Below are 16473 nucleotides of genomic sequence, written 5' to 3' on the forward strand. Positions count from 1 at the left end.
GTGGACAAGGATTTTCAGCCACATTCAACATTGTGAGGAACTGGGCAACCCTACCTAAGTGTAGCAGTCTAGCAAGGGACCATGTGTGAAGACCTTTACTATGAAACCATGTTTCCCTTATCAAACAAAGTTAAAAATAATTGAACAAGTCTCCTAGTGCAAAGCAGGAATACCTAGGCTAAATGGGTTGTAGAGGCTTTGGTAGAAACCCATCGAGGTGTTCTTCATCTAAAGATCTCTGTTGAGAACTGTGACCAACCCAAAGCAAGGAGCAACAAGATAATTGCAAGGGTGGTTGGAACATCATACATTTTCCAGGTGGGAAGCCATATGACATACAGTAGGCAGAAAAAAAGGTAGAAGTGCCCCTAAGCAGTCAGGCAACTGACAGACTATATCATCTGATCCCACATTCCTCTGTCTCTGAAGTACAGGGAATACCATGTTTTCCTATCCCTCTTTGCCTTCATGATCGGACAATAATACTCAGTATTCTCCTTTTTCAGATCCCTGGTTGTTGATGAGACTTTGCTGCATTACTGATTACTTTGAGGGACATATTGACAAAGAGTTCTTACTGGGTATCTGAGCCACTTCTCAGTGATAAATTGTATTACTTTCACCCAGATAGTATTATCATTTTTGTTCTCCCTGGAACTGATATGGGTCCATATTTATTTATGGGGGGGGAGCACACTAATTTCTTTGTTAAGAGATTAAAATGGGTATGGATTAACAATATCCTTAAAATAAGAGATAAAACAATTGCTGGAAAAAATATATTCTCTGTTCCATTTATACACAGAAACATTGTTTACAGTTTTGGTATACATTTTCTGTCTACAGAGGGTTAGATTAAATTTATTCCAACTTAACCTTCTGAAGATTAAAAATTGGAATAGAATTGATATCCAGAGGAAGCTAGAAGAGTAATAAAATTCCTCAGTTTTCCGTCTCCTTGTATCCATGGTCAGAATCAAATGTTGTTTCACATAGTCTCCAGAGAGCTGCAGCTGCACCAATTGGGAGAAACCTAAAAGATGGAAAAAATGATAATAGGGTAGCCTTTTTATATTAAACACCCTCCTGAAGGTGACACTGAAAATAAGAGGTGCCCAGTTAACACAATAGTTGATATGAGCTAGACGGTTCATTTAGCAACTGTCTGGAGTTACAACAGCACTGAAAAAACTGACTTACTGTATGATCGTTTGTCGCACTCACGACCATTGCAGCATCCCTGGAGTCATGTGATCGCAATTTGGGCACTTGGCAACCATTGTGCATTTACGATGTTTGCAGCATCCCGCAGTTACGTGATCACCATTTTTTACCTTCCCAGATGGCTTCCAATAAGCAAGATCAAGAGGGAAATGTATGATTTTTTAACAACCACGTGGTTTGCTTAATGATCATGTGATTCGCTTAATGGCCACTACAAAAATGGTCATAAAATTGAGTCCAGACTCACTTAAAGACCACATCACTAAGTGACCTAAATTATGGTCACAATTGTGGTCGTTAAGTGAGGACTACCTGAAAATAAAACAATAAATATATAAAAACAATCATTAAAAATATAAAACAGTCATTATTTAAAAAATGCAAACCACCAGGCACAGGAGAGAGTAGATATTAATGATGGAGCCATCTTAAAATGTCACTGGTCCCCTGGCACTGCCAGGCCTGATGACATAGCTACGTCTTGTGGGACTTCTGGAATATTAGCAGGGATGGAGATAACCTCACTTTGGGTGGAAGAATGTTCCATAAAGTGGGCACCATGGCAGAGAAGGCCCATCTCCTGGGACCCGCCAAGTGTCAGTCCGTACCAGGGCCTGACGCATGCCCTCTCTGCCCAATCTAATGGGTCAGGCAGATATAATCTGCAAAACTCCTCCCCAGGCATCTCCTCTAGACCTGCAACAAGGCGAATGTCCAACTGAGAGAGAATCCAAGTGACTGTCCTGCAGATGCTGAACAAAGTCCTCCACACATCCCTGCAAGAGGTTCTCCCAGCCACCTCTACCCAAGAGGGCTTTTGTCACCCGGAATAGGGCCAGGGGGCAGCTAGCTGCAGACGCAATAAGGGCAGAGAAATATTGGTGCCGCCCTTACCGCCACAAGGTTGACCTTAATAGTGGCTCTAACCCATGTTCGGTCAAGTTTGTCCTTTGTTGAGTGCATACTTTGGACACACTTTTTCCCAGAGAAAAGTGTTTTCTGTTGTGGCATCTGCCCTCTGGAACATCATTGCCCTGGAGATCAGGCTCACCCCACCCCTGCTGGTTTTTCACAAGGCCTTAAAGACCTGGTTTGGTTGCCAAGCCTGGGGCCCAGGCTATGTGGTTGAACCCATATCTTAATTATGTTGATTGTGTTGTCAGTTTTCTTTTGGCTCCTATATTTGTTATTTATTTATTTATATTTTTATCTTGTTTTTATTCTCTCTTTGCCACCCAGAGTGATGTTTGAGATGAGCAGCCATATAAATTGAATGAATGGATGAATGAATAAACAAATACCAAGTAACTTGGGCTGGAATTGTAAGAACTTTATTTCTTCCTGAACCTTTGATGAATTGCAAAGCATTGCAATGTTATTGGTTGCAATAATATAGCATAAATAAATCATAAAATAAATATAAATACAAATACAATCATAAAATAAATATATAATCATAAATAAGAAACAAGAAAGCATTTTTTAAAAATTTTGAGCAGAATAACGTTTTGAATGTCCCATAATGGTTTGGTATAAAATTCCCCATTTATTTTAAGGTATTCAGCTAAAGTCCCACAATGGGTAGGAAACAGATAAAGACTGTAACATCAGCTCCAAATTGGCATATCATAATTAAAATCAAAATATTTTCCCCCACAAACTTTTATTATTCTCCCCATGATTGAGTTACATACCGTATGTTGTTTAGACATACTTACATAGATTACATTGTATGTAGTTCAGAGTTTTGGAATGTTTTCAATTAAGCTTTTAATAATAATGCTTTCTTTGGCATTTGGGGATTGTTTACCAGCAGGGAGCCCATTCAACACATCAAAATTTCAAGGACTGATAATTCAACATATGTTCAAGTGTTATTTGGATATACTTGTACATTTTAATGCATTCACTCAAGTTTGTTATGGATGGAAATACTGACATCAGGAGTTGGATAATGCAGATTTCCTGGGCTTGTTTCATGTAAATAATTTTTGGCTTTATTTGCAATTAAACATGAAAGAAACATTTACATACATTTTGGGGGAGGATTGCTGTCATGTTCACCGTTTCAATGTGCTTGGTACATCGTAACGTTTCGCATGTCATTTGCCTGATACGTGTTTGATCTCGGGAGAGAGGAGGATTCCTCGTCAGGGAGCTGTTATCTGTTGGCCGCTGGGTTGGAATGTGTTTGGGTTAACTCATGTGTTCAAGGTTGCTTTCCCAGGATGTGTGGAAAACGGTTACCAGCACCTGGGAGGGGGGTGGTTGCTATGGCTGGTAGGGGGGAGGGATTACGTTTGGAGCCGAGGGTTTTTAGTTTGTATTTGGCGCGCTTTTAGTCATTCTCAGCTTTCTCTGTATCTGCCATAATTTCCCTAATAAACCAGATTTCATTTAAGCAACCTCCTGTGAGTCTGAGTGTTTGGAATAGGCAACCATTACAATTGCCTTCTGAGGGGTGATCAGTAATAAAGCTTGCTTACTGTAGTGTAAATATGCCTTACCTCAGTGCTATTTCTAAATATGCAAACATATCCAAAGATTACATAAGCAAATACTTGCATCAGACTGTTGGGCAAACTCCACATTCGGTAAGATGTACACAACCAGTAACTTCTTCAGGCAAATAGGTGATACTTTAATCATTCAGGAGTTATCTTCACACCAAGATCAGGGTGATGGTGGGCCTTGCTTGTGAGGGACACTCACTCACAGTGGTAGTTCCATGCCACTGTGGACAGGGAGTCTGCTCCTGAAATACTGGGATGCCGTGGCCTGCATGTTAAATTGAGCTATAGAGAAAAGTTAGGGCTCCTACTGGTGAACCAGTTGCTCTGCTGCCTAGTGGGATCCCTTTCCAGCCTGCTGGAGCTCTGAGGCTAGTAGTGGAAAGCCTTTTGGTGCCTTTTGGTGTTGGATGACTTCACCATCCTTACCTCAGCTCCCTGCCAAGGCCCAGGAATTCATGGCCTCCATGGGCTTGTTCCAAGTCAACTTTGGCCTGACTCAAGTGGGTGGTCATATTTCAGACCTCATGGTTGCCTTGGAACAGATCTGGAAATGGAGGGGCTTTCTCCATTGTATAGTTAGATTGTGCCCTGATTCACTTGTGATGAAGAGCTACCCATGATCTCCAGGCTCCTAATGGATCCTGTTTCCCAGCTAAGGTAGGTCATCTGACAATATGGGGTATATCATCAGTATAGTGAAGATACCCAACTATACATGGCTGTCCTGGGTTGTGGAGGAGATATTGTTGCTGTTCTGTACTGACGTCTGGAGGCTGTGAGGATCTACATGGGAGAGAACAGGCTCAAACTGGACCCAAGGAAGACCGAGTTGCTGTTCATACATTGAGGTGCCAGTGTTATCCCTGGATGGACAAGCACTACTCATCCAGGAGCAGGTTCATGATTTGGAGGTCCTTCTGGACTTGTACCTTCTTGAATAGCAGGTGGAGGCTGTGGCTGGTGGGTCCTTTGCCTACCTTTGGCTGGTGCACCAATTGTGTCCTTACCTAGTGTGGAGGATTTAGCAGCCATAATTCATACTCTCATCATCACCTGCATTGACTACTGCAATACACTTTACATGGGACTGCCTTTAAAGACTACCTGCAAATTAAAATTAGTCCAGATCACAACTTGTTCCTACCATTGGGAGCATATTACGCCTATATTGCAGGCTCTGTGCTGGTTACCAGTTTAGCTTCAAGTGTTCTCTGAGCTTGATTGTTTCCCTGGAGATGCTTTATTATTTAGCCTGGTAATGAAGCATCTGCACAAAAACAACCAAGCACAGGGAACACCAAGAACCCAACTCTTTGTAAGTACTCAAGTTAAACCTTTTTTTAAAAAAATTCAGCAGACTCTAACATGAATAACTGTCATATATTTCTCCACTAAAAGAACTGATGTGAATCATTATCCAGAAGTCCCTGAGTAATGATTTACACAGCACACTAAGGTTGCAGTAACTGTGGCTTAATGAATAAATCATAATTGTTTTATAACACTTGAAACCCAAAACAAACAAATCACGTTCTAGCTTAGCACAAGGTATGCTCCCACCCTCAGCCTGCATCACTTCTCCAGCCCTCTCCTTGCTTATGGGATTGCACAGAGCCTTTATGATTTGACACTTCCAGTCCTGTAGTTCCATGCCACTGTCTTCATCTCATTCCCAACTCATGAATGAAACAGCCTTAATTCATAAATATTTGGGAAATATAGATTGTATTTTCCCTTTTAGCTGACACAATTCTATCACAGCTTCGAAGTGTGTAAAATCTGCAACCCTTTGGCATCTGGGAGGGAGAATAATTAATTTGAAAAAGCATGGGAAGGAGATAGAAGAGGGCTGTATGTGAGAAGAGGCTACACAGCTCAAATGTGGGAGCCTTGGGGAGGAGATGATTCAAAGAGATTCTGCCTTAATTAACTCACTGTAAATCCACCTGGGAATTTACTCTTACAGATTTCAAGATTACGTTTTTACACCCTGACAATGTTAAATATACTAATCTGAAATGTGCGATTATCATAACCCTCCTTTACCATCAATGAAAGTTTTACATAGATTACCACTTAAGGTTGGACTCCACCTACAGGTACCAAGGATCTCATTAGATGACATCAGCAGGACCACAGTATTTAATTAAAAAAGAAAAGAAAGAAAATGAAAAGACAGCATTTTGCAAGATCACCAATTATCACAAGATGTAGTAGGATGCATAATTTTGACACCTGTATCAGCATCTTTCAGAACAGCACTATACCACTGTTCAGAAATAGCTCAATTAATGGGTGTGGAAGAGGATTGCAGAAAGCTTCAGGAGAGCTCCCTCCAATTTCATCCCACAGATCCAGTTCTGAGCTGTTAGGCAACCTGACAGGTGATTAAACCTACCATTCAAAGCATCAGCCTAAACTTGTCCAATCATGCCTCATACCAGTTCATGGAGAGTGACTGGTGGTTGCTTTCCCATTGACAGATGATGCTTGGTGGGAGGGGAAATGAAGCCACAGGGATCCGGCAACCACTTTCCTTAACCGGGTTCGCAGTTGGACAATAGGCATGAAGGATAGCATCACTTTCCACCTCAGTACTATGGAGGGCAAGGCAAGGGGTGGGGAGGGGTCCAATTTATGCTAGCAGATTTTTTGGCAACTCAAGGAGCAGTGAGTGGCACTTTAACTAAGCCTGAGCAAGATCCCTCAAAGGGCTTTGTGCTGTTCTGCACAGTTGTTGTTGTTTAAATTGTTTAGGTGTGTGTGAACACAGACTTGCTTCTGTCTTTGATTTGTGTTGCTCTGCATAATTGCATTGATACTAAATCTAGCCTGAACCTTTGCAAGTTGCAAGCATTATTAGGATTATCATTATTACATCCACAACCCAACAAAGGAAAACATGTGCCAATGTTTATGTTCATATCCATTTAAAAATGGGTTTAAATAAAAGTATGTGGTACAAAAAATGATAGAATGATCTCAATTCGAATTCAGGGCAAGCCATCTAACATCACAGTGATCCAAATATATGCCCCAACCACAGATGCTGAAGAAGCTGAAGTAGAGCAGTTCTATGAGGATCTGCAGCACCTACTGGACAACACACCTAACAGAGATGTTATCTTCTCTGTTATTACTGGAATGTTAAGGTGGGCAGTCAAATGACACCTGGAATTACAGGTAAGCATGGCCTGGGAGAACAAAACGAAGCAGGACTTAGGCTGATAGAATTTTGCCAAGACAACTCATTCTGCATAACAAACACTCTCTTCCAACAACCCAAGAGACGGCTTTATACGTGGACTTCACCGGATGGACAACACCGAAATCAGATTGACTACATCCTTTGCAGCCAAAGGTGGCGGACATCTATACAGTCGGTAAAAACAAGACCTGGAGCTGACTGTAGTTCAGATCACAAACTTCTTATTGCACAATTTAGGATCAGACTAACGAGATTAGGGAAGACCCACAGATCAGCTAGATATGAGCTCACTAATATTCCTAAGGAATATGCAGTGGAGGTGAAGAATAGATTTAAGGGACTGGACTTAGTAGATAGGGTCCCGGAAGAACTATGGACAGAAGTTCGCAACATTGTCCAGGAGGCAGCAACAAAATACATCCCAAAGAAAGAGAAAACCAAGAAGGAAAAATGGCTATCTGCTGAGACACTGGAAGTAGCCCAAGAAAGAAGGAAAGCAAAAGGCAAGAGTGATAGGGGGAGATATGCCCAATTAAATGCAAAATTCCAGAGGTTGGCCAGAAGAGATAAGGAATTATTTTTGAACAAGCAATGCGTGGAAGTGGAAGAAGACAATAGAATAAAAAGGACAAGAGACCTCTTCCAGAAAATTAGAAACATCGGAGGTAAATTCCGGGCAAAAATGGGTATGATCAAAAACAAAGATGGCAAGGACCTAACAGAAGACGAAGAGATCAAGAAAAGGTGGCAAGAATATACAGAAGACCTGTATAGGAAGGATAACAATATTGGGGATAGCTCTGACGGTGTGGTCAGTGAGCTAGAGCCAGACATCCAGAAGAGTGAGGTTGAATGGGCCTTAAGAAGCATTGCTAATAACAAGGCAGCAGGAGACGATGACATCCCAGCTGAACTGTTCAAAATCTTGCAAGATGATGTTGTCAAGGTAATGCATGCTATATGCCAGCAAATTTGGAAAACACAAGAATGGCCATCAGATTGGAAAAAATCAACTTATATCCCCATACCAAGAAAGGGAAACACTAAAGAATGTTCAAACTATCGAACAGTGGCACTCATTTCACATGCCAGTAAGGTAATGCTCAAGATCCTGCAAGATAGACTTCAGCAATTCATGGAGCGAGAATTGCCAGATGTACAAGCTGGGTTTAGAAAAGGCAGAGGAACTAGGGACCAAATTGCCAATATCTGCTGGATAATGGAAAAAGCCAGCGAGTTTCAGAAAAACATCTATTTCTGTTTTATTGACTATTCTAAAGCCTTTGACTGTGTGAACCATAACAGATTGTGGGAAGTTCTTAGTGGTATGGGGATACCAAGTCATCTTGTATGCCTCCTGAGGAATCTGTATAATGACCAAGTAGCAACAGTAAGAACAGACCACGGAACAACAGACTGGTTTAAGATTGGGAAAGGAGTACAGCAGGGTCGTATACTCATACCCTACCTATTCAACTTGTATGTAGAACACATCATGGGATGTGCTGGGCTTGAGGAATCCAAGGCTGGAGTTAAAATCGCTGGAAAACATTAACAATCTCAGATATGTAGATGATACCACTTTGATGGCTGAAAGCGAAGAGGAACTGAGGAGCCTTATGATGAAGGTGAAAGAAGAAAGTGCAAAAGCTGGCCTGCAGCTAAACCTCAAAAAAACCAAGATTATGGCAACCAGCTTGATTGATAACTGGCAAATAGAGGGAGAAAATGTAGAAGCAGTGAAAGACTTTGTATTTCTAGGTGCAAAGATTACTGCAGATGCCGACTGCAGTCAGGAAATCAGAAGACGTTTAATCCTTGGGAGAAGAGCAATGACCAATCTCAATAAAATAGTTAAGAGCAGAGACATCACGCTGACAACAAAGGTCTGCATAGTTAAAGCAATGGTATTCCCAGTAGTAACATATGGCTGCGAGAGCTGGACCATAAGGAAGGCTGAGAGAAGGAAGATAGATGCTTTTGGACTGTGGTGTTGGAGGAAAATTCTGAGAGTGCCTTGGACTGCAAGAAGATCAAACCAGTCCATCCTCCAGGAAATAAAGCCAGACTGCTCACTTGAGGGAATGATATTAAAGGCAAAACTGAAATACCTTGGCCACATAATGAGAAGACAGGACACCCTGGAGAAGATGCTGATGCTAGGGAGAGCGGAAGGCAAAAGGAAGAGGGGCCGACCAAGGGCAAGATGGATGGATGATATTCTAGAGGTGATGGACTCATCCCTGGGGGAGCTGGGGGTGTTGACAACTGACAGGAAGCTCTGGCGTGGGCTGGTCCATGAAGTCACGAAGAGTCGGAAGTGACTGAACAAATAAACAACAACAATGTGGTACAAAATAAGGACAACTATGCAAACTCAAGTCTGCTGTCTGGCTGCCCTTTGTTTAGGCATCTGGGCCTCCTTCATGTCTATACACATACATTTACACACATGGACTTTAACCTCTTGGACTTTAAACTCTGGATAATGAGATGAAATAATCCTCATTTTTATAAATGACTTGTCCAGCCTGGTCAAAGTCTCTTCATTTTCCATTTACAATAACCTGAAGAACAAGAGAAGCAAACAGGAATGTTGTTATTAGAGATGGAAAAAAAGATTCTGTTAACATCTTGCCTTTTTTTTTTTTGGTACCTTCGAGTCAGTGTTGACTCCAGGTGACTGCCTGGACTAGTCCCTGCAGTTTTCTTGGCAGTGGTTTGCCATTGCCTCCTTCCTAGGGCTGAGAGAGAGGGACTGGCCCAAGGTCATCCAGTTGCTTTTGTGCCTAAGGCAGGACTAGAACTCACGGTCTCCTGGTTTCTAGCCTGATACCTTCATCACTACACAAAGCTGCCTCTCTTGGCTTTACAGCCCAACAAAACCTTCATTTACATACCCATGGCCATTATAAACCATTATCCTATACAGGAATTGAACCTGACCATATTGTAGAAGCATTGTGGGAAACTGAAATGGCTGCCCAACACTATCATTGTAAGGTAAGTCAGGAAAACCAGGACAGACATAATAGGTGGTGGGCTTTGCTAAGTCTTTGGGACTCTGCAGACACGCAAGAGTGTATTCTTCTTCCCATCCTAAGAACCCCAAGTTCTCTTCTGGGACCTTAAATTCCTTCTCTTCATTTTCTTCATATTCCAGGAAAACAATGTTGTCCAATTCTCTTTCTAACTCCAAATCGTTAATTTCCGTCTTATTCTTTGACAAGTCTAGTGTATGATACCTAGAATACTTTTCTATATAACCTTTGGCTAGACCAGAATGGAAGAATTGCCACCCTGCTGATCTTACTTGATCTCTCAGCAGCATTCAATACCATCAATCATGTATTCTTCTGGATGACTTACAAGGACAGATAGTGGGTGGGTGGGGGCAATATTTTGCAATTGTCTTAAGGAAAAAAGGGAAAATATATGGAATCCCTTTCTTCCCACTTGTCCCTTATGGGAACAATTACCGCAGAAGGCAAAAGCATACTGTACAACACTTGCATAGGTTTATTGACTCAGACCTTGAATACAGTTGTCTCTTTCATTTCTCAGTTCCAGCATATCTAAGTAGAGGTACACATTACCGATCAACACAATTTTCTCAACTAATGTAAACAGAGAGGTTATTTAGATTAGTAATCAGTTATCAAAAATTGTCTTGTATCTCTTTAATTCCAGAAAGATTTCCCATTGTGGAAAAAATAGCAAGAGAGGTATCAGACAAAAAACAGCAAACAAAACAGCAATCTATTGACCAGAGAGGCTTTTATACACTACAGGCATCAGTTCCACATGTTATACAGAGCATCTCTTCCTCTCCTATTTTATAACCTAAAAGTGTTGGATTCTGACCAGATGGCTTTCATCAGTCTTGTCATGGAGTATTGTTAAATTTAGAAGAAAATTTAGGGAGGGGTCTCTCCTGTTCTTGGAGAGTTGTTAGATCTTCTCTCAGAGTCTGGCACATCATTCTTTTAATCCACCCTAGCATGATGTTACACTTAATCTCTTTTTATCCATGCACCTATGCATTTGAATGAACTGCATATATTTCATTAGACTGAGTGTTTATTATATAGTTCATTAATTTCATTATCCATCATGATCACTAGAAGAAATTCTTTGCTGGGCAAGCCTTCAAAGAGGCTACATTCTGTTCAAACATTTATTTATTTATTTGTTTGTTTCTCACATTTCTGCACTGCCCATCTTGCAAGCGACTCTGAGCAGTTTACAATTCAATTAAAATAACAAGAGATTAAAATCATAAAAACAAGTACATCATAAAAATATAAGTATAAAATATAAAATATATAAAATATTTAAAATTTATATAAAATATAAATTCCTTGGGGCTGCAGTTCCTGCCTGCTTCAGCTAGCTGGTGGTTTCTTTATGTCCAAAATACTCTTCCAATCCCAACCCTGTTGAGATTTTGGAAAGCTATTAAAACCTGGCTTTTCTGGAAGGCCTTGGAGGCTGATATGTTGTGGCTGATTCTTCATGCAGTATGAGTATCTGTTTCAATTTAGTTTCTTGGTTGTTCCTCAGTGAGTGAGCCAATTATGTTATGGCTTTTATTCATTGCTACTTTAATCTTTGTTCTAGAACACAACATGTCAGAGGTGCATATGATTGGAGAGGCACGTAAGTCAAGTAAATAAGTAAAAAATAAATACATTCCAAGGCAAATCCCCTATATGGAATGGACACCAGGGGCAGAAGCCTTCTCTGGGGCTTTCCTAAGGAAGGAGATGCCCAGCCTTCTCTCCCTGAGACAACTGATCTTTGGCTCCTCTCCTCTCTTCCTTTCCCTGATCTGTCCATGCAACCGTCACCACCAGTGTGTGTCCAAAGCAATTGCACATTATTCTTTCTCCACAAGTACACTTCTCCTTCCCCAACCTCAAATAATGCCCATTTTAGCATACTCAGGATGGGGAGAAAATCAGAGAAGAATGTCAGCCTTTTGCAGTAGGTCAGAGCAGGAAACAGACACCACAAGGACTACCGGAACTCCACTTTATTGTTGTAGGGTATAATAATAGAATCTCAAAGGCCTTCCACAGTTTCTCTCTGCCCCCTCTGATGCCATACAGAAGAGTCAAGACAAATCCTTCATAAAGTATTGGCCAGGCTTTACACAGGATGAACCCAGGTATCTGAACCCAGGTGTCCGGTCTCTCTTGCAGCCTAAGCAAAAATTGCCATTCAGGGCTGTGACCAGAGAGCGTGGATGTGGCCACAGCAGCCTAATGTATTCATAGTAGCTGGGTAGATCCCAACCCCTGACAAGTCATCAACCACATTGTCCATGAAGCATCTTAGATTGTATTCCTGGCAAAAACTGTATTGGGAGAAGAAAATACTTTAAAACTGGAACAGCTAAAGAAGACTTTAAGGGTATGAGCTGTCTCTGGTATGGGCTGGGGATGGGACGAAGACATTGAAGGATATATATAAAAATGGGCAGTTAGCAGGGCAAATACATGCAGCTAGGAGAGTTTCACAAGCTGTTAAGTCACTGAGTCTAATCTGCTTATTCATTTACCATCTGCTAATGATAACTATCTCTATAAACCACTGAATCCCACATGCATGTAAAAACAAAGGACCAAGAGTATAATCACATTGCTAGTGGCTTGAGCACCCTCTGTTGACTGAAAAGCAAGATATTCATTATTATTCATTACAATCACTGTTGTAACAGTGTTTCAGGTCTATTTATATTTCTTGTTTAATAATAATAATAATGATAATATATTAAATTTATATGTCACCTGACTCCCGGTGACTCTGGGCAGCTGGGCTGTGATGACGATGACTGAGTCCCAATCATCCAGTGGGCTCCCCGGTCAAGTGAAGGCTTGTACCCAGTCTCCCTAGTCTGACACATGTGCAGAGGAATTTCCTTTTGGAAGAGAGAAGAATATGAACTCACAACATGTTATCCTTTAATCTTACAAATCCAGTGTATTCAGATGAAAGGATGAGGGTATGACCATTCTGGCTGGGGAATTCTGGGAGTTGAAGTCCATACATCTTAAAATAGCCAAGGTTGAGAAACACTGATCTAGGACCTAGGATCATAACTGACAACAGGATGAATCTGTATGACACCCTCCTAGCCACAGTAGTCACCTGCTCTTGAACCCTCAGATTGCAAACCCATTCTCCCCAGAGAAGCATAAACCCATCCAGAATGGGAATTTCTGTGGAATCAGAAGGTTCTGCATCCAAAGTTACTCTACCTTTCTGGGATTCAGCCTAAGCTTGTTCATCCCCAGCCAGACCCTAACAACTTCCAGTGACCGGGTCGGGGCCTCAACCCCATCTCCTGTTTGACTCACAATCAAGATATTAAAATGAATATCATCAGCATGCTGATGATATTAACTTGGTGCCAGATGACCTCACCTAATACTTTCATGTAGATGTTAAATAGGAGAGGTGAAAGCACTGAACCATGTGGCATCCCACAATGGAGGGTATTAATTATTGAATTCTTTCCACTACTATCCATTCAGTCAGGAAGAAGAACCGCCACTGCTGAAAAGTGCCCTCCACCATTGCAGGTAGTCTAGAAGAATGTAATAAAGGAGGCATCTGAGACAGGATCAGGTGAATTGTACGTACCCAGGCCCAAACTCAGAATGAAAAGGATCCAGTTAATCAATTTATTCTATGGCTGTTTGCAACTGCAGACCTACCACAGTCTCAAAAATCTTCTCCCAAAGGGAAGGTTGGAGACTGGCCAATAGTTGTCCAAATTTCTTTCAATGGTTTCTTGAAGAGGAAGTGCACTGCCACTGCCCAAATCTATCTTCCTGTTACTGGAAGCTTTCACCAGCCAAGAAGGATAAGAATCCAAGCTACAAATGGAGAACTCTGTTTACTTCCTCAGGACTCACAAGTTGAAATTCATCCCATATATCCTTTCAAGGCATGAATTCATTCATCTCTATGGGTCCTGTCCAGCTAATGTCCAACTCCAAACAAATCTGAGTGACTTTTACCCTCCAGATGCCCAGCAAACTCCTCACAACTGCCTATTAAATATTATTCCACCCCATACTTTCCCAAAAGGGTCCAGGTCACTTTAAATAGGGTTTCTGGACAACATTTTGCAGAATGGAATAAGAATGGCAGAATAATGGCTTTTTACCACTCTTATTACCATGGTGTAAGCTTGAGCTGAGTTCTTATCCATGGTTATTTGGACTCACTTCTTTCTGGTGCTTCATCTCTTGGAGCTCCTTGGTACACCAAGGAGTTCCTCTAGATCAGTGTGAGGCCACTCAGGTACGATCCTGTCTAAGTATGCCACCACCTCCAAATTCCATGTGACAAAGGGCTCAGCAGAATTGTCCACCAATTGTCCTTTGGAAACCTGAGAAATCTATCAGATGCTTGGGGCAGACTAATCAAATACTGTAGGTCCTTTCTCCCTACAGAGGTTGGTGGCAATGCTCAGCTACAAAGTAATCAAAGAGGGATTTGACCATGATAAAGAGCAAATGTTAATGTCCCCTACCCTCAGATCATGCCACATCTGCTCTGAGGTAACAACCAGATCCAATGTGTGGCCTCTTCTATGAGTTGGGGCCCTGATGACCTGGGACAAGCTACTGGTTCCCATGGCTACCTCTGACCAAAAGTCAGAGTCCCCAAAAGTCAAGTCACCCAGAAGTCAAGTCGCCCTTACTGGGAAGCTTCAATGCAAACCCCAAAATAAGGCAGGGATGTTGCTTGCAGCAGAGATGACAATAGAATAATGGTAGTCCCAACTTGTCCTTGGAGTCCAATGTCAAGAACAAGGCTTCACATCTAGTTATGTGTGAAAAACTGCCTCTGGTTACCAGTATAGTTTTCTTCATGAGAGGGCCACCACACTTCTCTGTCCTGGACTTTTGGCTGATGCCATACACAAAATCGCCAGGACATGTTTCCAAAAGGGATACACCATGTTTCATTGATACAGCACAGGTCTACCATCTTGTTTGTTTAATCAATACATATGTCTACCTACTTACTAAGTGACTCTGGGATGCTAATGAAAACTAAACATATCAAATAGGAGAAAATGATAAAAATAATAAAACATAATAAATTAAAACATTGTACTGGGGAGCAGACACACAATTCATATCATACAGCAGACTCACCTAACCTTCTAGCCCAGTAACTAGCCCAAGTCTCCATGGTTTTCTTAAAAGCTGGCAGGAATTGGGGTGGGGGGAACACAGATAGTTACATAAAGCAGGTGCTGTTTCACAGGATCCCTTAAGGTGGTATTGCTAGGGCTTTAAAGCATTACTGTTCTGTTGAATCATGTAAGACAGGCAGAGATAACTGGAGACAGATAGTCCCACAATAATATCATGGATGAGGAGAGATTTATTACAGGTAGATACCAACCAAACCCTAGAGCCTCCAAGGACATGATAGCCTGGCTTCTGGATTGCGGACAAGGGGTTGGAAGGGAAGGACCCCCTGCTTTCCTATGAGCAATCCACATCCTTCCTTCTGCTGTTTCTCCCTCTGCCCACCATCCATCTAATCTTCATTCCTTCTCCTCCACCCCCTATCAAATCAGCACTCCTCCAAACCTGGGCAAGGGTAAAAAGGTCCTTCCTAATAGCCTATCCCCATAATTTCCATCTTCCTCTGATCATTACCACCAGGTAGCTCTACTTGATCAGAACCAACACATCAACTTGCTGCCAACCCCATTCATAACATGTCAGCCAACCTATCCCATTTTACTCTACATTATCAACCAGCCCCCACCCAAGAGATGAAGTATGACTCTTGACTGATTGATACAGTATTTATTAACATGCACAACTGTATTACTACAATGAATGTACTGAATCTAAATTTAAATATATTTGCATATGGCAGTTTAAACCAACATCCTGTCATAAATAGAACCCCCAGATTATTTTTCTCATTTCTTATATGTATCAACCACTAAATCAATCACTCCACCAAACTTTTTTCTCTCGTCAAGATCTCTTCTTGAATCTCCTGCCTTTTGATGTACAAGATGAGAACTGCCAAATTATTGAGTTTTGTAATCTGCTCTGGGAGGTTTTTAATTTTTTTTTATTTTCCCTAATGAGTGGGAAGAACATGCTACATACAGATAAATAAACATAAAATTGTTTGTAGTGGAAGACTGTATAAAATGGCTGAAGGCAGGAATATGTCAGAAGCATATTTCTCCTTCCTTAGAGGCATGGTACAGATCTCCGTGAGTTCAGGAATAGTGTAGAGTTCAAAGAAAGGGCAGACACTTGTTACTGTGGGACTCTTGCAGAGCCGGCTATGCTTCAGCTGTCATTAAATGTTCTAAGCTCTATTACTGACAGATCTCTTCAACTTGACAGTACAGTAAGGATTTGAATTTGACTGTAGGAGTTTAGATCCCTGGTAGCAGTTCCCATGAACTGGTTGGGTGAGTCCAGCAGAAGTGGAATCTCCTGAGAGACCAGGAAGAGACCAGGAAGAAGA

This window comes from Candoia aspera, chromosome 8 (assembly GCF_035149785.1).
Source record: "Candoia aspera isolate rCanAsp1 chromosome 8, rCanAsp1.hap2, whole genome shotgun sequence".
In the NCBI taxonomy this organism is placed as follows: domain Eukaryota; kingdom Metazoa; phylum Chordata; class Lepidosauria; order Squamata; family Boidae; genus Candoia; species Candoia aspera.